At 33.8% G+C, this 22,654-nt stretch overlaps 1 long non-coding RNA gene across 1 annotated transcript; it reads left to right on the forward strand.

Annotated features, from left to right (window-relative positions):
* The first annotated feature begins 9,259 nt into the window (after positions 1 to 9,259).
* LOC143381607 (uncharacterized) lies at positions 9,260 to 17,050 on the forward strand. The gene is made up of 3 exons (XR_013088827.2): positions 9,260 to 9,325; positions 10,873 to 10,985; positions 16,963 to 17,050. It is a non-coding gene; the product is annotated as an uncharacterized LOC143381607 (long non-coding RNA).
* The last annotated feature ends 5,604 nt before the right edge of the window (positions 17,051 to 22,654 follow it).

The following is a 22,654-nucleotide window of genomic DNA, read 5'->3' on the forward strand; positions in this document are numbered from 1 at the left end:
AGCCAGAGGGGCAAAAGGCATTCTGCTCTCCAAATATTTTGGATCTGTACTAGGATCACTGGTTGCTGCCTTAGATCATAAAGGTTCTAGGAATGCTGGATGACCATTGTTGTGGCACGCCCTTTCATCCCTGTAAGCCCCTCCCACTCAGATGAAGTGACATCCTGGGAATTGAGAGGACCAGTGCTTTCCCCCTTTGTTTTTCCCTTTCCCCTTTGGAAGTAAGATATTAAGGAATAGGTCTTTCAAAAACATCTAAGTATATAAGGAAAATTGAAACAAGATTATGCAAATCCAGGGAAAACTACAGGCTCAGAGAAGCCCTGAGATGATCTTAAGCTTTTATCTCAAGCTGATTCTTGGCCAAGACAAAACCTAGAATGATAATAAATGAATACAAATGTCACAAAAACTGCAATCCATGGGAGGGGAGAGGATCTGATGTCCATTTATCACATTATCACAGAAGTAAGTTTTCAAGAAGATATCACAAGGCATACAGAGAAAGAGGAACATGTAAGCCATTCAAAGGAGAAAACAAATCAATTGTAACTGTCCCTGAATATTTTAAACCATCTTAAAAATGCTAAAAGAACCAAAGGAAAACGAAGAAAAAGTTAAGAGAACAATGTAGAAACAAAATGGGAGTATCAATAGAGAAATTGTAAATATAAGAAAAAAAAATTCTGAAGTGCCTTTTTTTTCCCCTCAAAAATAAGCTCATTTTTTTTTCTTTTTGTGTTTTTAAAATTTAGACCTTATGGTTATACATAGTAGTTGGGTTCATTCCCACAAATTCAGACATGCATGGAAATCAATTTCAGTTTATGATAGCCCTTTTTCCCCTCCCACTTTTTCTTCTCATCCTCCTCCTTCCCATCTTGTCCTTCTTCTAGGCTACTAGACTTGCTTTTGCTCATCTACTAATTTGAATTTATTAGTTCTTTATCTAATCTTATCTTTCCATCCCCCTTTCCTTTATTATACTCTAGCATTCAAATATGAGAGAAATTGGCCTGTTCACTTAGCATGTTATTCTCCATTTCCATCTATTTACTGGCAAATGCCATAATTTTATTTATTTTTATGACTGAGTAGAACTCCATTGTGTGTGTGTGTATGTGTGTGTGTATATATACCACAATTTCTTAATCCATTCATCTACTGATGGGCATCTCGATTGATTCCATAATTTAGCTATTGTGAATTATGCTGCTATAAACGTTGATGTGGCTCTGTCACTGTAGTATGCTGATTCTTTGGGGAAAATAGCCAGGAGTGAGATCACTTGGTCATGTGGTGGTTCCATTCATAGTTTTTGTTAATGTTGTTTTGAGAAATATCCACACTGCTTTTCAGAGTGGTGTACTAGTCTGCTGTCACACTAACAATGTACAATTTTTCCTTTCTCCCTGTAACCTTGTCAGCATTTATTATTGTTTGTATTCATCATTGCCATTCTGACTGGAGTAAGATAGGATTTCAGTGTGCTCAATTACATGGAAAATAAGGGAAAAAATTCCATGACATCATATTCCACATAGACCCAAACATAATAATACTGGGAGATCTCTATAAACCCTCATCACCAATAGGTCATCCAAAAAAAAAAATCAAACTTATCTCTAATATTCACTATGGTTATGTCTTGTTGGTTTGTTCCCTTTATTAGGGTATATTGTCCTTCTTTGTCTCTTCTGATTAATTTTCACCTAAAATCTACTTTATCAGATATGAGAATAGCTACTCCTGCTTGTTTTCTTGAACCATATACATGAAATATTTTTTGCTATCCTTTTACCTTCAACCTTGGGTATCTTTGCCTATAAGATATCTCTCTTATAAATAGCCTATAGCATAGAGTGGAATTTGTTTTTTGATCCATTCTGCTAATCTGTGTATTTTAATTAGGGAGTTGAGACCATTAACATTCAGCATTACTAAGGATATATGTTTGTGATTTCCTGCCATTTTGGTTTTTTGCTATATTTTATCCTGTCTGAATTCTCATTTTGTGGATTATTTTTCTATTGAACATTCACTGTTTGTTGGCTTTGGGAATTTTGTTGTTGTTGTTATTCCTTTGTATAAAGTTTTTCTTTGAGTGTTCTTTATAGTGCTGTTTTGGTGCTCATGAATTCTTTTGGTTTATTCTTGTCATGAAATGTTTATTTCTCCCTTAAATTTGAAAATAAATAAGCTTGGCTTACAATTGTTCTCTTTTAGGGTCTGGAATATCTCATTCCAGGCTCTCCTTGATTTTTAGGGTCTGAGCAATCAGAAGTAAGTCTTATTGGTTTGCCTCTAAATGTGACCTATTGTTTCTCTCTTGTGACTTTTAATATTCTTTCTTTGTTTTCTGTGTTAGGCATTTTGAATATTATATGTCTCAGCTTCCCATTTTGATGGGTCTATTTGGGGTCTGTAAGCCTCCTGTATATGGATGTCTATATCTGATATGGGAGAAGTTTTCTGTTAACTATCTAATTGAAAATGTTCTTAATGCCTTTAGTTTGTATCTCCATGTTCTCTTTTATCCCAGTGGTTCTCAGGTTTAGTCTTTAAATGTTGTCCCAAAGTTCTTGAATATTCTGATCATGATCTATAATTTTTTTGCCTTTTACCACTTTCTTTGTATTCAAGATCATATGGCCTATCTTCAATGCCTGAAATTCTATCTTCAAGGGCTGAAGTTCTGTCTTGCACACCATGTAGTCTGTTATTGATAACTTCAAGTAAGTTTGTGATTTGATCGATTTTTTTTCTTTCATTTCTAGTTCTACTTGGCTTCTTTTCACTGTTCTATTTCTTTATTAAACTAATCTTTCATCTTCTGTAATTGGTCTCTTAATTTTTCTTTAGCTCTTATTTCATTGAACATTTTGATAAATAGATTTTATAATCTTTTTCTGGATTTTTGTCTACCTCTCAATGGGTTCCTTTTGTTGGGAGATTGTGGGTTTTGTGGGAGATTTATTTAAATTTATTAAAATGTATTTATTTATTTGGTTTTCTTGTGTTTTCAGAGGGAAATTCAGAACTTTAAACATAAATAAGTGAAACAAAATGTCCACTAGAAGGATATGAAGGCAGATTTGCATAGACAGAAGAAAGAATTAACTTGAAAATATAATGAAAACTATGAATTTGTGGAACAGAAAGAAAAACATTGATTTTTTAAAATAGGAAATAGAGCCTAAGTGGCATATATATACCATCAATTAGACCATTATGGGAGTCTCATAAGGAAAAGTGGGAAAGAAAGGGATTGAAAGAAGATTTAAGGAGTAATGGTTCAAATTTGTTGAGTCATTACTTGTTGAAGGACATGAATATAAATACTGAAGAAGCTCAATGAATTCCATTTAAGATGCAAAAAGACCCACGTTGGGATTCATTCTGATTAAGCTTTTAAAACACAGAGACTGTTAATCAAGAGAAATGTTTCATCCTATGGAATCCTTAATAAGATTATTAGCAGATTTTTTTTTTATCAGAAACATTGGAGTCTAGGGCTGGGGATGTTCAGTGGTCGAGTATTTACTTAGCCACTCATGGGTTCAATGACCTGTACTATAAAATAAACAAACAAGGAACTGCAGGCAAGAGGAAATGCACTTATGCATTCAAAGTGAGAACAACAACAACAAAAACACCTGTCAACCAAGATTCCTACATCCCTACATCCCACAAACTGTCCTTCAAATGTGAAGAAGAAATTAAGACATTCCAGAGAAACAAAAACTAGCAATAGCTTGTTAATGCTATACACTGTGCAAGAAAAGTCTTAAAGGAATCCCTACAGGGTGATATCAAAAGGCACTAGATGATACCTAAAAGTAGTATGTAGAAATAAATACCTCAATAAAGGGAAATAGGAAATTATAAAGGTTGTCTTACTTTGACAATTGCTTATAACGGTTTTCTGATTTCTACAAAATTTAAGAACTTAATGCATTTAAAATAATTATGATTGTTTTTGGACACAAAATGTCTAAAGAAGTAATTTTGTGATATATTAATATTAATATATAATATTTCATCCTAAAAGAGGTAGGAATGGATTTGTAAAAGAGCAGCGTCTTTGTATGTTAAGATATTTTGATATAAATTACAGCATTAACTTTAAGATGTTTGATGCAGTTCCCATGGTAAGAAAAAGAAAGTCTCTAGAATATACACAAAAGGAAATGAGAAATGTCAACTTTTTAGTACAAAAATTCTACAATAATTATTGAGAATTTCAAACCCTCTTCTGTTCTGCCTTTAGGTTCAACATCCATACAGATGTTAAGTAAGAAAATGAAATTAAAACAATAAAATATTCATTCTAATAGATGTAGGCAGAGCACAACAACAACAGCATACAGATTCTTCTCAAGTACAAATGGGACATTTTACACCATAGACCACATATTAGGCCACAAATTAAATCTCAATATACTTTCAAAGACATGTTACACAAAGTATCTTATCTAGACACAATCGGAAGAACTTAAAAGTGAAAAACAGAACTAAAGTTTGAAAATTCACAAAATTGTGAAAATGAACCCTCATAACCAATGTTCTGAAGAAGAAATCACTGTGAAATTAGAAAACACTTAGAAAGGAATTAAAATGAAAACACAACATACCAAAACTTATTAGATGCACTGAAAGCAGGATTAAATCGGAAATGTATTGATATAAATGCTTACATTTAAAAAATTAAATCTCAAATCAACAATTTTAATTTAAAACTAGAAAAAGAAGAGTAATCCATATATAATGAAGGAAAGGAATAATAACAATTAGAGCACAGATAAATGATGCATAGACTAGAAATACAATAGAGAAAAATCTGTAAAACCAAAGTTATTTGGAAAGATCAACAAAATTGGCAAATTTTTATCTAGATAGACAAAAGGAAGAGATTTAAAATCATAAGTGAATTTTGGGATATTATCATTATCATTATTATTTTGGTACTGGGGATTGAACCTAGGGCACTTTACTGCGGAGCTACCTCCCTATTCCTTTTTTATTTTGGGACAGGGTAGCATTAAGTTGCTGAGGCTAGCCTCAAATCTGTGATCCTCCTGACTGAGCCTCCCAAGTTGCTGGAATAACAGGCAGAATATTTAATCCTTCAATGAGTGAATACACATTCTTCTCAGCGGCATATGGATGGATCCCTCTCTAAAACAGAACATATATTATACCATAAAGCAACTCTCAACAAATACAAAAAAATTGAGATACTACACTGTATTCTATAAGATCATAATGGAATGAAATTAGAAAACAATTGATAAAATAAAAAATAAAACTACTCCAACATCTAGAGAATAAAAAAAATATGCTACTGAATGAACAATGGGTTGCAAAAGACATCAAAGATGAGATTTAAAAACTCATAGAGGTAAATGAGGTCACTGATAAAACATATTGAAATCACTGGGACACTATGAAAGCAGTACTAAGAGGAAAGTTCATTGCATAGAGTTCATTCCTTGAAAGAAGAAAAAGTCAACAAATAAATGACCTAACATTACGTTTCAAAGCCCTAGAAAAAGAAGAACAAATCAACACCAAAATCAGTAGAAGACAGGACATAACTAAAATCAGAGCTGAAATCGATAAAATTGAAGCAAAAAAAAGAATTGAAAAAATTGACAAAAAGTTGATTCTTTGAAAAAAATAAATAAAATTGACAAACCCTAGCTATGCTAATGAAGAGAAAGATAAAACTCAAATTATTAACATATGTGATAAAAAAGGAAATATCACAATAGCCACTACAAAAATACAGAAGATAATTAGAAATTATTTTGAAACCTTGTACTCTAATAAAATATGAAATATCAAAGGCAGCAAAAAATTTCTAGAGTTATATGATTTGCCCGAATTGAATCAAGATGATAAACACAATTTAAACAGATGAATTTCAAGCAATGAAATAGAAGATGCCATCAGAAGCCTCCCAACCAAGAAAAGCCCAGGACCGGATGGATACACAGCTGAGTTCTACAAGACTTTTAACAAAGAACTAGTACCAATACTCTTCAAATTATTTTGTGAGATAGAAAAAGAAGGAGCACTTCCAAATTCATTCTATAATGAGGCCAGTATCACCCTGATTCCCAAACCAGGCAAAGACACATCAAAGAAACACAACTTCAGACCAATATCTTTAATAACATAGATGCAAAAATTCTCGATAAAATTCTGGCAAATCAAATAAAAAAAATCAAAAAGATAGTGTATCACAATCAAGTTGGGTTAATCCCAGGGATACAAGGTTGATTTGATATATGGAAATCAATAAATGTAAATCATTACATCAATAAACTAAAAGATAAGAATCATATGATCATCTCAGTAGATGCAGAAGGAGCATTCAACAAAATACAGCACCCCTTCATGTTGAAAACACTAGAAGAATTAGGGATAAAAGGAACATATCTCAACATCACAAAAGCTATCTATACTAAACCCCAGGCCAACATCATTCTAAATGGAGAAAAATTGAAAGCATTCCCTCTAAAAACTAGAACAAGATAGGATGCCCTCTTTCACCATTTCTATTTACCCTAGTTCTTGAAACACTGGACAGAGCAATTAGACAGATGAAGGAAATTAAAGGATACAGATAGTGCTAATTTGAGTTCTTCTTTAGCTATTCGCCAATGGTATGATTCTATACTGAGAAGACCCATAAAAATTCCATCAGAAAACTCCTAGAACTAGTAAATGAATTCAGCAAAGTAGGAGGATATAAAATCAACACCCACAATTGACGTGAACATACTTTATATACAGAGATGCGAAAAATTGTGCTCTATATGTGTAATAAGGATTATAATGCAAAAAAAAAAATCAACACCCATAAATCAAAATGATGAGTGCTCTAAAAGGGAAATGAGGAAAACTACCCCATTTACAACAGCCTCAAAAAAATAAAAATAAAGTACTTGGAAAACAACGAAAGATGTGAAAGACCTCTACAATGAAAACTACAGAACACTAAAGAAAGAAATTAAAGAAGAACTTTGATGGAAATATCTACCTTGTTCTTGGATAGGGAGAATTAATATTGTCAAAATGACCATACTACCAAAAGCACTAAACAGATTTAATGCAATTCCCATCAAAATCCCAATGACATTACTCATAGAAATACAAAAAGCAGTCTTGAAATTCATCTGGAAAAAAATAAGAGACCCAGAATAGCTAAAGCAATCCTTAGCAAGAAGAGTAAAGCATGTGGAATTACTATACCAGACCTTAAACTATACTACAAAAACAGCATGGTATTGGCACCAAAATAGACTTGTAGACCAATGGTACAGAACAGAGGACAGAGAGACTAACCCACATAACTACAGTTATCTTATATGACAAAGGTGCCAAAAACATACATTGGAGAAAAAATAGCCTCTTCAACAAATGATGTTGGGAAAACTGGAAACCCATATGCAAAAAAAATGAAATTAAATCCCTATCTCTCACCATGCACAAAACTCGACTCAAAGTGGATCAGGACCTAGGAATTAAACCGGAGACTCTATCTAATAGAAGAAAAAGTAGGCCCTAATCTTCATCATGTGGGATTAGGCCCCAACTTCCTTTATAAGATTCCTATAGTGCAAGAATTAAAACCAAGGATCAATAAATGAGATGGAATCAAACTAAAAAGTTTCTTCTCAGCTAAAGAAACAATCTGTGAGGTAAACAGAGAGCCCACATCCTGGGAGCAATTTTTTACCCCTCACACATCAGAGCACTAATCTCTAGGATATATAAAGAACTCAAAAAGCTAAGCACCAAACAAATGGGCCAAGGACCTGAACAGACACTTCTCAGAATCATACATCTGATAAGAGATTGATATTCAGAATATAGAGAGTACTCTAAAAACTTAATAATAATCCAATTTAAAAATGGATTAAGGACTTGGACATTTCTCCAAAGAAATAAAAACGATGAATGAGCAGATGATAAGATGGGCTACATCACTAATTTTTAGGAAATGCAAACCAAACTAAAAGATATCAGCTCACAACCATTGAGATGGAAAATATTTTTTAAAAAAGGCAAGGTGTGATGGTGCACACCTATAATCCCAGTACACTGTGAAGCTCAGGCAGGAAGATAACAAGTTTGATGGCCACCTAGGAAGCTTAGTGAAACTCTGTCTCAAAATTATAAAATGGCTCAGGGATGTATTTCAGTGATGGATCCCTAGGTTCAATTCCCAGTAAAAAAATAAAAAAGGAAAAGAAAATGCCAAGTGTTAGGATGTAGAGAAATTGGAATTAGAATCTTTATATGCTGTTTGGGGACTATAAAATGATATAGTAAAATGATGGAAAACAGTATGTCAGTTCCTCAAAAACAAAAACAAAATCATCTTCTGACTCAGCAATTCAAGTCTTCTGGGTATATATATATCCCAAAGAATTGAAAGTAAGGTCTCAAAGAGATATTTAGACACAGAAGCTAATGCATGGAAACAAGACAAGTGTCTACTGATAAATGAAGAAGGAAAATGTTAAATATCCCAATGTGTTAATATTTTATCTTACAAAGAAATTCTGCAATATACCACAACATTGATGAATCTCCAGAATACTGTTAAGTGAAATAAGCCAGTCACAAAAAAATCAAATACTATATGATTTCCCTTATATAAGATATTTTGAGTAGTCAGACTCAGAGAGACAGAAAGTTGGTCAATTGTCGGGAGTAGGGAAGGGGAAAGGAGTAGTTGTTTAATAGGTACAGAGGTTCAGTTTTAAATGAGTTATGAAGATGAACAGTGGTGGTGCTGTACAACATTATTAATGTATTTAGTACCACAAAATATATACTTAAAATGATTAGTATGGTAAATTTTATGCTATATTTTATCATAAATAGAAAAAATAAAATAAATTTTAAATAGTGTTTAATATTAAGGGGAAAGATGGAAATTACTTTTTGTTTTATATTTTGAGGTTGGATTTTAGTATTTGTTTTAGTATATATAAAGGGCTGAAGGTGTAGTTCACTGGTACGTGTGTGTGTGTGTGTGTGTGTGTGTGTGTGTGTAATATATAATTTTTTGTGTGATGGGGTCTCATTAAATTGATGAGGTTGACCTTGAACTTGTGATCTTCTTGCTTCGGCCTCCTGAGTAGCTGGGATTGCAGGTGTGCACCACCATGTCCAGAAAAAAGAAACAAATGTTAAGTTCATCTCTATAATATTATTACTCTCATTATTTGTTTTGCATTATAGCTCATTGGGTAGAGGAGAAAAGGCAAAAGCCCACTGGCACACCAAGAATTGCACCAAAACTTAGGTAAGTTAATTGAAAATACACTTCATGTTTGAACATCTTTTTTTGTTATTGGAAGTAAAAATCCAGTTGAACAGTTATGCTAGATATAATCTATAGGAATTTTTGACTATGTCCATTCTAATTCGGTTTATATAGAGTACAATATTCTACCCATTATTATATATACCCTGATTACCATTGTCAGAGTAGTTCTGTGTCCACAATTTGACCAGAACACTGCCTCCATTAAAACGTTTGTAATACCACATTGCAGTACAGCATTCTTCCTTTACCTTCACTTCATTCCCCAGAGACACCTCTCTCATTTTCTTTGTTTTCCAACTCTCTAAATCAATCTATCTATCTATCTTTGGAATCTTCAGGATTATAAATCATTTTTGCATATATTGAGTTTCCAAAATAACATGTTTCTACATTATTAGTAGTAACTCATATATTAATAATTGCTTTCTTGTCTCTCACACGCCCTCCCTTCTTCCTCCTTACCTTTCTGTACCATGTATAGATAGTATGTCTTTCTGGCCCCAAGTTTATACCACATACGATGTTTTCCCATCATGAATTTCTCATTTTGAAGACATTTTAGCATATGTAAAATAAATCTCATAATGAAAGCTTCTAGGATGCCATAACCAGGAGCTTCTGATCCCATTTAAGTTTCCTATGTATCTGCCTTGTTTGTCACTCAACATGTTAGGTGTTAAAATTTAAAGCCTGAAGGAAATTTTTATAGTCTGTTTTTGTGTATTTTTCTTTTCATTCATGTTAGGTGTTCAAATTTAAAGCCTGAAGGAAATTTTCATAGTCTGTTTTTGTGTATTTTTCTTTTCATTTTGGAATTGACTGGTAGATGATTTATTGATGAGAACACTAATTCAGATAAAATAGTACTCATTCGAGCAGGACCATAAATAACATGTTTGTAAACTGTTAGTTTCAAACACTAACAATTTATAACCCTTACCTAAAAGGGACTGAGACTCTCCTATCTGAGACTCTCCTATTTTTCCCTTTTCCACTCTTCAGACTCATCCCCATCTGACTTATAATTAAATAAGTTGCTTCTTGGCATAATTACTCATGTCTGAAACCTGAGGCAGAATTTCTTTCAAGAAGAATCACATTTATCTCAACTAATGAATCATTAAGTTTCATTTCTATTGCCAAACGCACATTATCCTTTATTCAATATGATATGCTGAATTGAGAAACTTTCATGAGTGCCAAAAATATCGTTTCTCTTCTCTGCACACTCTTTCTCCAGGGATACAAAAATTTCTGTTCACTCACCTCAGCCATGATCTACATGCCTGCTATTTTCATCCCAGCCATCTCCACGAGCTGTCCATCATACCATACTGCGCTAGAAGGCTAGTGGCTTTGGGTTTGTACAGCCAAATATCTAGAGACTAGGTTTATTCCATCTAACACTTTGGATTTTGATTTTGGCATTATCTTCACACAGACTTCAAGAAATGAAAGATTGTTTTACCAAATTCCCTTGCTACCTGGCTCTTCCTATTTATTTATATTTTGCATTTTCCCAGTGACAATGAAGCAGCCAACCCAGGAGAAGACAAGCAGAGGGGTTAGGAGGTGCATTGCTTTTCAATGAATACATGCTGCCTAACTGCTGGCCAGGATGCTTATTTGCTGAAGGGTTGGTACAATTTTGTGTCTTTTTTCCAAAGTAACCTCAGCAAGAGCTTTACTCTTGGATTTTAGTGGTTAGAGGGTGACAGAATGATGACAGTTTGGCCTGATGTAGCCTTCACCAGTTGATTAGAAAGACTCTCAAAGACTTGGGGGAAAAAATATCTGGGAGAAGCTAGAGATTGTTTCCTTTGAGAACACTGAAGAGTTCAACTGACTTGAGTATAAACTACTAATAGTAACCTATAGATTCTAAAAGTACCATTCATTTTTCTTCTCAAAATTTGAAGTAAAAACATGTTTTGAATTAGCATTACTCTGTTTTAACTCACATTTGAAGATTTTATTGTAAGGATATACAAATTCTAGTCAATTTGACCAGAAGGGTTTAAAAAAATACCATTTCATCATAGTTTGTTGTATATTCCTCATGAATCAAAAAATAATAATTTCATTTCTTAAATCCACCCTCTTAAACCTTTACTGACAAGGAATAGGTTAGCCTCATTACAACTCCTTGTACAAGTAGAGAAACCCAAAACAGAACATTCTAACTCTAAGTGGCACATACTTGGCACAATTTTCTCATCTGCACCTGGATTCAAATACAGGTCCTATCTGGAGACCATGACATACATGGAGTGCTAGTGGAGTTATCTTAGTAGCCTAGCATTTGACTCTCAATTCTCTGTATGCAAAATGTTATGTGGTAAAAATTCCTGTTAAAATTGTGAGTCTAATTTAAAAATGTATTAGAAATACATTTATAAAGCAAATTTCAGATACATATATTTATATTGCAACATTTCTTTCCAGTAATCAAAAAATCATTTCTACTATATAATAAATTCCATTCCTCAAAGTGAAGAAGTTAGTAATCAAGTTAGCAAGCAGAGATTAGTCAGTATAAAAGCATAGAGAAGGACCTCAGTGGGGTGGAAGATTTCTCCACTTAAGCCCTTTGAACACTGCCTTCGCCCAACCCCAAGGTCCAAAATATGTTACTCAGATCTTTCAAATATAGTCAGTCAATCTATTTCTCCCTCTCCCTCTTCCTTTTCCCCTCTCATTCGCTTACTCTTTTCTTTCTAAAAATCATTGTACTACTCAGTGTGTGTGTGTGTGTGTGTGTGTGTGTGTGTGTGTGTTACTGTGACCAAAATACCTGATAGTCCCTATTCAACTGAGTCCATTGTCCTGGGTCCAGAATAAGGCAGAACATTATGGCAGAAGGGTGTGGTAGAGGGGCCCTGTTCTATCCATGGGAGCCAGGAAGTCTCAGAGGGAAGGGGGAAAGTGTCACAGAGAAGATGAACCCTTCCAGGGCAAGTGACCTACTCCCTGAGCCACAGCCCACCTACCTACAATTCCCACCCAGCCTATTCAAACTAGGATGGATGGATTAGGTTATGGTTCTCTCAACCTAATCATTTTATCTCTGAGCATTTCTGAATTAACACAGGATTTTGGGGGAGATACCTCATATCCAAACCATAATAATTCTCATCATTACCTGCACACTTTTTCTAGTTAGTTTTCTGTCTTATATCCCCTTATAAATATCCTTCATTTTCACCACACTAGCCTCTTTCTCCATTTAAACATAATTTCACAACAAGTTAAATTTACAATACTATAGATTTTTCTTCAAGTTTTCCAGTGAAGTGTTTATTTCCCATTTTTTAAAAGATTAATCCTACCAATAAGCCATTTCAAAATACTACTTTTTTGCAGTTCAAATAATTTTGGAGAAGGAATCCTATCTATTCATAGTATACATGTTTTTATTCAGTTCTTTCAAAAAATTGCTGATTTGAGAGTCTATCTATATTTTAGACTTTAAGTCTCATACATTTCCTAAATTTCCTCAACTGACACTTTCAAAGCACCATTGGAATTATAGAACCACCTACATGGAAACTACATGAGAAAATAATCTGGCTTTGGCTCCCTTCCCCTAACCAGCAAGCACATAGAAGGAATAGATTAGAGGGGCAACATTGTGTGCAGTTCAGAAATCAGGTCGTCTGATCACATGGGTTTCCATTTGAACCTCCACATCACTGTTACCGTAACTGTGAATGCAGGGGTTGCTTCTTTCTTTTATCTTTTGTTTTCCTTAATGTAAAAAACAAAATCCCTTCCCATTCCTGCACTGTTCCCTGTGCCTCATAAACCACCACTAGGACCGCTGAAAAGCATCAATTTGAAAATATGAAATGCTGAGCACAGAGACTGACAAGAGTGGATCACTGAGAAAATGTTGGCCAATGTGCTTTCATCTGAAACACAGTGAGCTTGCTGGGCTAGACGGTCTATTACAAACTCATAACCACACCCTTCTAAGAGGTAAGACATTACACTCTCCAGACTCCCCTTCCCTATTGTGTTCTGGGTAGAATTTCCTCCACTGAAGAGAATGTCACTTGAGATTTGAACAGCAGAAGACTTTTAAAGCCATTCTTCTCTCAATGTGGTTGCAGCATAGCTTGTAGGCAGAGATGGGAGGCGACTGCTTTTCAGTGAATACAGGAGAATCATGCATGGCACTGCTGCAGGTAACAGAGATACTTACCAACTCTCCTGATTTGCAGCTTCAGTGCCTTGATTTTTCCACAGAAACACTCAGACCTTCCTTCTAAAGCTCTCTGAAACGCCCACAAGAAGCCTAATTTCTTAATGAAAGCTTTTATTATTAGAATACAGTGGCTCTGATTTTCTGACTGATGATAGCTGGCTGTGCTCGGGTTCAGAAATCTGACAAGTGCAATTCACCTAAAACAGGGCAGCTGTTCTTGTTCTCCATAGAGAATTTACAGATTCTGTGATTAAAATGATTCTGACTTATCAGATTGTAGCACCAAATCTAGTGCTTTGCAAGTAGTAGACACCAGATAAACATTAGCTGAATGTCAGGATACGTATGTGGTGGGGGTTCTGTTTGACCTACCACCCATTCTGCTGCCTCTATGATGCATTCTTTTTTCCTCTCCCTTCACTCCATGTTTGAACAAGAGCCCAAATCAGCTTTATTTCTTTTTTCTTTTTAATAATTTTTAGTTGCCAATGGATCTTTTATTTAATTTATTTATATGTGGTGCTGAGGATTGAATCCAGGGCCTCACACATTACAGGCCAAGTGCTCTACCACTGAGCCACAACTCCAGCCCCACAAAATCATCTTTTAAGCATCTTTTAGACTCTGTTTCTGGTTACACATTTTATTGTTCCTGGTCACAGATGACCTGCTATGTTTTTGTTTTGTTTCGCTTTGTAGCTTTGTATTTTTGTAGTGGAAATGATAGAAGGGTCCCTTGCTCCATCATGATAGCCTGGAAACTATCAAATGGCCAATATTTAGTGTTGTGGTGTACATTTGTCAAGGACAATGAAATTGATATAGAAATACTAGGCATGTGAGACAGTGACAGAATTCACTATCTTGGCATCCAAATCCTCTACCAGCAGTAGACCTCCTTCCTTGAAGGACTAAACCTCATCTTTCTTGTATAAGCAAATTTGAATAGGATTTGTCATTGCACCTATAGAGTAACTTCTGATATATTCACTACCCCAATGATCTTATCATACACTGCCTTCGCCCTTGGCTATGACCTTACAATCCAATTTTGAAAGAACAGAACTGATAAAAAACAGATTTGAATTAGAAAGAAAATATGTTCACTAGTCAAGGGAAGGCATAAAGAATGTTTCCAAGACTTCTTAAAAGCCTCCAATGTGAAAAAAATGAAATAAAATTTCATTAAAAGTGATTTATAAATTCATCATTATGGCAAAAAAAAATGAACTGGTGTTAGAATAATTGCTTAGTGCTTCATTGTGTTAGTTACCTTATTCTCAGGATGCATGCTAATTTAGAGCCTTTGAATTGCACACTTGCTGTGTTATATCACGATTTACTATTAGTCATTCTATCTCATTAAGTCATAATCTACCGGAAGGCAGAGATCATATTTTGTGTTTACATCCCCAGCACCTAGCATATTGCATGCCCTATAGTAGGGGGTCAATAATTTTAGGTTGAATGAATAAAAAAAAATGCACAAAAGGTATGACAAAGCAACATCTGTTTTGACACACTTTTAAAAGTTTCAGTTGGCACCTTAATTTAAAGTACTGAATACATATTACTTTTATGAAATGAGGAATCATCATGATAACCTGGAAACTATCAGATGATGATCATAATTTCTTGGTATTTTGATTATAGGGAAACGTTCATGTAGCACTATCAATGTTTCTTAGAATTCATAGTAAAAAAAAAATTGGAGATGCTAGGAGGTAACTCTTTAGTGTTTCTTTCCTAATTTCCCCTTCCCCTTTCTTTTTGTCTGAGTGCCAGATTACATGCTAGAAGCCGGGACAGCAAGAAGTACAAACTTTAAGTCCTTCCTCAAGAGAGATGGTGAAATCTAATGGTACAGAGTAGAGTTAGTAGCACTGACATCCATCCATCTATCAGTCACTGTGCTCAGAGTTAGGAAAAAACAAATATATTTTTATCATCAATTGACCAATAAAAGACCCAGTAGTCACAGCAATTTTGAAAGAGACTTAGAACAAAAAACAACTGTTTCCAGTCTTCAAAATATTGGAAAATCATATAAAAAGTTCAATAGAAAAAAATACATAGGAATGATTATGCAGAATGAATGCTTTGGAATAAATAATAACAATGATAATATCTAATACTTATAGAGAAGTTACTAAGCACCATGAACTCTAAGAATATTACATATATCTGTATTAGCCTTACAACAGTCAAATGCAATAGGTGTAAATTGTCTCAGCAATGAATAAATGTTTCTTAGAAGCATTAAGTTAGATTACCAAGATAACATGAGATGATGTTAATTTTCAAATCCAAAGATATCCATTTTCAAAGCCAGCACACATCCATAAAATAGATGTCATTGGGCTTGGGTTTTAGCTCAGTAGTAGAGTGCTTGTCTTGCATGTATGAGGCATTGGGTTCGATCCTCAGCACCACATACAAATAAATAAATATATTTTTAAAAAAAATAAATAAAGATATTTAAAAAAATAGATGTCATGTTCAGGGCTGGGGATATAGCTCAGCTGATAGAGAACTTGCTTCACATGCTCAAGGCCCTGGAAGCTATGTGGAACAGGGCCTGCCAAAAGTCTAGCAATAACCATGCATTTGAAGGGATTGGAAATGAGGTTTAAATAGCTCAGAAGTGATCTTAGCAGGTAAAAGCAAAGATTCACACTGTCAGAGACAGAAAAACGTCTTCTGCAAATATTTAACTAAAATACAGTATAAACATTTTATCATAAGATAGATGAAATCTTTAACAAGTCATATCTCAGAGCTTCGAAAGGTTATACAGGAGAATATTCTGTTATCTACTTTGTAATGTTTATTATACAAAGAATGTCAAATCTTCAAGGGCAATAAATGTAGAAATACACAAATTAGCAATAAGATTGCTCCTGAAAAAAGAGGTTCCATTTAAGCTACCAACTATGAAAGTCTGGAAGAAATAGTTCATTGAGGAAATTTTTTTTTCTTATTCAAAAAAGGTAACATTGAACAGAAAAATAAAGAAGTAAATATTTACTTCATGTATCATTAGGAATATCTGAATTTTTTTTCTAAGATATCTAGCTGGACTTTTGAGTTATGTGTTTCTTAAGATATTTGACTTGATCTTTTGTTATTGTTGTTCTACTCTCGGCTTTACAGGTGTCTTACCACTACTGGCTGGTAGCTTTGGTTTGTCACGAAAGAGGTCAGATGTTATAGTAGGAAGAAGACCAAACTGAAAATCCTGAATTCTAGGCAGAACTCCATGAATTCTTTGGTCTGCAATCCATTAAACTTCAACTGACTCTGTTCTAAATCAAAGGAAATTGGAGACTAAGAACCCATTCAGTTTTAAAATTCTATGACTCTTTGCTGGTCCTTGGCCCTTAAATTGTGAACTTCCTTCTTACAGCACTCCTCTCCGTGACCATCTTGAGTTGTCACTTCCTCTGTATATATTAGCACACGAACTTGTGATCTCTGCCAAATAGGTTTTGTTAAGGTAAGAAAATTTATCTATATGAATATCTATATATTATTTGAGCTATGAGCATGTTTTTAAAAGTACTATGAACATTATATAGTGTGGAAAATACATATTGGGTTCAATGTAGTTGTTCAATTGACTAGAAAGTACCAAGTCATTTGTCTCTTGGAATGTGGGGAAAAAAAGTAATCTCTCTGAAAGAATTGTTTTTATCATTAGAAATCATTTAGTACAGTTTTATGGCAGAGAGGTAATGTGAAATGAGAGGAAGCTGATTCTTGTCTAGGTCTTACCTTTCATGTCTTCTGATTCTAAACAGAATTTTCTTCTCTCTATACAACATAATTATTTTATATAAACTGCATGATTAAAATTAACTGATTAACAACCTGAGTCTTATTCTACACGTCCATCCATTTATTCAACTTTCCTATGTTGTGTAATACTATGCCTCAGGCCCTATGCCTGGCATAGGCAACAGAAGGAAAAAGAAGCCAGTGATAGCTCCAAATTGGCTTCTGGGGTGGTAGCAGGCTACTTGAGAGCAGTAAAATGGCAATAGCACCACAGCGTGAGGATTGGAGGGGTGAGCCAAGGCAGTGTTTACTTTGGAAGTAAATAATGTCGCAGCACCTAATCCAGAACGAATGTGCCAGGGAAAGTTTTCTGGAGGATGTGATGGTTACACTAAGTCTTAAAGGGTAATAGAAATCATTCAGGCACAGAAGAATGGAAATTCTAGGCAAATGAAGCATCATACACAAGACCAAAATAAGATAGAGCCTTATACTTTTGGAGTGGTTTGGCTAGGTTGGTACCAGAGAGAAGAAAAGGCTTGATACAAGAATTCTTCTGTAGAACAATTAAAACGGTTTATACTGTATTTTAAAAGGACCTTCAATAATAAAAAAGTGAAAATGGGTTTTTTTAAAAAGTAGGTGTGACAATAATATAAAGCCTGTAAGAATAGCACCAATCCCAGAAGGAAGGAAAATGAGACAGAAAAGCATGAAAATAGCTTGACCTTTGGTTGCTGGGAAGCGGATGAAGGTCTCTCGGTGGTCCCATCAGCACAAATCAAGTCAGCCAAGGTGCAAGTCACCTGAAGAAACAGCCATAAGTCATTGTATGCGTTTATTTTCCCTACCACAACCCAGAAGGAGGACCAAATCAATTCAGAGTCCCTGGCTTTGCCTGCATGAGTGATAGCAGGTTGTTTTCAGTGGGCCAAGTCCAGCATTGTATTTATTCAGTGTTGAAATGTAGTGAGGGAACAGGGAATTGGTTCATTTCCAGAATTATGAAATAAAGCTCTTGGCTACAAAATTAACCAAATGAACAAGTGTCTTTTGAGGTTTGTTGTGGTAGCTGCATTTTGCATCAAGCCTGCTTTTGGATGTTCAATTTTCATCTCAAACAGCATCTCTTTGCCTCAGCTGATGAAAATCATTAATGTCAGAATACATATGATATTCTGTATTATGAGATCCCAATTCTTCAACAGAAATTGATACCCAGATCAACATAAAGGAGATTTGCTTTCAGCACTGGTAGGCCCACCAGGGATGTAAACCTCTATTTTTTTTTTAATTCCTCACATACTAAATATTAACACAATCCCTGAAATTCTCAATTCTCATCACTTTAATTGTCAGGGATTTTTTTTTTTCAGTTGGGTTTAAAACTGGTTACCCAACTAGACTTAATTGTATTTTCTTAGCTCTGGATTTTATAACTATTCAATAATGCCTGATAAAATGGAGTGGGCCCACCCACTCTGTCAAAATCTCCAAATTAGGAGGAAACATATCATATCAAACTATTTTCATTTCTTTATTCTTTGTATTCCATTGTGAATTCCAAAGCATAATTCTAAAACATGATTTTTTGAGTAAGAGCTGTAAATTACCATTGTATAATAGCAAAAGCAAATTTTAGTTTCAGTATAATGGAAAACTTGGATCAGAAGACCTAGTTCTTTATCCCATATCTGGAACTGACTTCACACTCTATATTGAACAAGTCAAACCTCCCTGTTCTCCTATTCATCTCATGTAAAATAATGGGCATAGACCAGTTGTCCTTTAATTCCTTCCTATGTCTCTCTGATTATTTGAACAAATATAGCATATTCAAGGCCTCTATTAAGGGAGAAATCTAGAGACAAAACATATCTTACCATGAAGTCATGGCATCAAATTCTTTGAATAGGTTCCATAACCACCTTAATAATGATGGCCACAATTATCATGATGTAACATTTATCAAATGTCTATATGTTCACGTCACCATGCTAGACACCAAGATATATCAAATAAATTAAACAGATGTGGTTCTGGCTGGACTCTGAGGAGCACAATAGATAAAAGAGAAAATGGTTTCCCACATGAAACTTTTCCCTCAAAGGAAATATTTATTATAATTTTTGTTCAGCATGATTCATGATGTGTAGTATTCTGTACAATTCCAGGGTAAGAAAGAATAACCAGGAGCAGAACTGACAAGTCACTCAGTGCCACCTGCAGTTGGAAAAATGACATAAATTCTACCACTTAAAGAAAAAGAAATGGAATATCTAACATTTTCTTACTGTTCAAAAGAAAATCAGTGAAGCCATCAATATTTGGTAATTATTAGCTATGGTTTTTGAGGATGGGTAATAACATAAAATTGAGTGCCATTTTGCATTTATTCTTTAGGTAAGACAACAGTATTAGTACTAATTGTAATTGATTCCAGAAATGCCAGTTTTTATCTTATGTATAGAAATATGTATGAGTGAACAAAGAACTTAATGATTGGCAATAACAGAAAAGAGTTTATATGCTAAATATGGAGTATCTGCTATGATCTTTCTAAAACCCAATTATGCTTTGAATAAGGGAGAAATTAAAAAGCAAGATTTGAAAAAAGGGATAAAGGAACTGAAAAAAATATATTGCTTTATATTTTATGAAGCACATTTATGTAGTTGATTTTATTTACATTCCAATTATAATAAGGATAACAATATCGAGATTTTATGCACTGACAAAGTAAAAATATTTAATAATGAGAAAATGGGAGAGTGTATGAAAATTAGAAAAAAAATGCACTAATTGCCTCTTTTAAACCCTCTAATAAAGGTGTAAAAGAATTCATATTTTCCATTAATTTTGGAAAATTTGTAGCCATCACTTTTTCAAATGTTACATCTCCTTTTTTTCTTATTTTTCTGGAATTATAGTAGATATATAGTAACACATTTTAATTACTCCATCATTTCTTTTAAACTTCCATGCCTTATCTCCTTGAGTTGATATAAGCTAAGAAATGTTATTAAGTATGTCTGTTACATACTTTGTAACATCCAGGTATTTCTCAGTGGGCAGGGTTTTCCGAATTTTAGGTTTAACACAAGAATTAGTAGCATTGTTAGATTATGAAAATAATGACAGACATTCTCATTTTCCCAGGATTAAGTATCCCAGGCTTGAAAATTTGTAATCATCTTGATTCTGTATGTTATCTTACCTCTGTGCTCTAGTCATCAGAATTATTAGTTTTTCCTGCCATAACATAAAGCACATGAATTCTTAAATTGGCACCTATCAGGATTAGCCCTGTCCAGGTCATTTCCCTAGTTACATATTCCTTTTGTCCACAGATTATCTCTAACACAGGAGAGAATTATTTTAGTTAGGATTTAATAAATTCATGTTGAAATGAGCTGCAATGACTCAGATGTTTGTTTCTACCTTTCTTTTCCCAAAGCTGCTTTTTAGTGCAGAAACCAAGCTATTTAGACAATGAGAAAATCATTCTCACAGGAATCCCTGACTTTATCATCGTCCCTTTTTCATTTATTTCTGCAAATTGACCTTAGAATTACCTTCTTCAACAATCCCTGCCACCATATGTTAATTCAAATATTTCATTTTCTACAAATGGAAGACTGCTTAACTGATTTTTTTTTAAACTAAGGATTCAAATCAGAGGTGCTCTACTACTACTGAGTTACATCCCTAATTCTCCTTTTTTTTTTTTTTTTTAATTTTGAGACAGGGATTCACTAAGTTGCTTAGAGTTTCATTAAATTGCTGAGGCTAGCCTTGGATTTGCAATCCTCCTGCCCCAGCCTCTTGAGTTGCTAGGATTGATTGGTGATTTTATATATGCTTTGCTCTGTTATTTCTTCAGGGATCCCAAATTTTTTTAAAAATAGGTTAACTCAAAAGCTGGTTCTTTCAAAAACAATCAATAAAATCAATAGTCCTTTAGCCAGGTTAAAAGAGATAGAAGACACAAATTATAAATATAAGAAATCAAAGAGGGGATCCTCCTTCAAGTCCTATAGACACTAAAAGGAATATTATGAATTCTAAGACCTAAAATTAGATAACTTCGTTGTAATGGATCAATTCCTTCAACGAAACCATTTTCCCAAAACTCCCATCAAAGACAATATAAACAATCTATGTTTTAACTGATAAAGGCATTTAATTATTAAAAACTAAAAAATAATCTTCCAAATAGAGGCACCAAGTTGAGTTCACTGTGGAACTCTCTCAAACATCATCAAAGGAAGAAATTACACCAATTCAGTACAATCTCTTCTAAAAGATAGAAGCAGAGGGAATACTTCTTAATATACTGAGGGCAACATTACCCTAACACCAAAATCAAACAAAAAAAATTACAAGAAAAAAGGAATATTCATTATAACCAAGGGTGATTTGTCTTAAGCATGACAGACTGGTTCAACATTTAAAAATTAAGTTGATCCATCAATCATTAAAATTAAAAACTTATGTTTCATAGAAGAAAATATAAGATAGTATTGAGAAAAGTGACAAACTGTGAAAGTGTTTGCAAAGAACACATCTGAAAAAGAACTCTTATTTAACACATATAAAGAACTCTTAAAACTCAACAATAAGAAAAAAAATTTAAAAATGGAAGAAATCAAGATACCCTTTGTAGGTGAGTAGATAAATTGAGCTGCACCTAGATAAGAGTATAATTGAGAACTAAAAGTTTTTGACTCATGAAAAGACATGGAGAAAATTTAAATTCATATTGACATGAAAGAAGAAACTTTGGAAATTCTATATACTGTATGATTTCAATTACATAACATTTTGGAAAAGACAAAAATATGGAAACACTAAAACCAAACTAGTGATTAGTGGAAAGGGAAGGATAAAGGTAGAGCATAGGATATTTAGGGTAGTGAAACCACTCTGTGTGATGCTACAATTTTTCAATGCTTATATAATGTACAAAATCAAGGGTGAACCCTACTGTAAAGTATAGATTTTGGGTGATAATGATATGTGAATGTAGGAACACTGATTACAACAAAAATACTACTGTGGTACAAAATGCAGAAGTTGTGCATGTGAGGGCAAGGTGTTTATGTAAACTCCTATACTTTCTCCTCAATTTTACTGCAAAACTAAAACTGATCTAAAGATTTAAAAATTATTAAATTTCTTAAAATTATTATTAAACTTAAAAAATATGATAAGTAAAAGCACTAATATATAAAATTAAAAATTAGAATACTAAAAGATTCTCCTCCATTCTTTAAAGTTACTTTAGAACATAAATTTTAGAATCAGAGTTTGATATTTGA

The sequence above is a fragment of the Callospermophilus lateralis genome, chromosome 1 (assembly GCF_048772815.1).
Source record: "Callospermophilus lateralis isolate mCalLat2 chromosome 1, mCalLat2.hap1, whole genome shotgun sequence".
In the NCBI taxonomy this organism is placed as follows: domain Eukaryota; kingdom Metazoa; phylum Chordata; class Mammalia; order Rodentia; family Sciuridae; genus Callospermophilus; species Callospermophilus lateralis.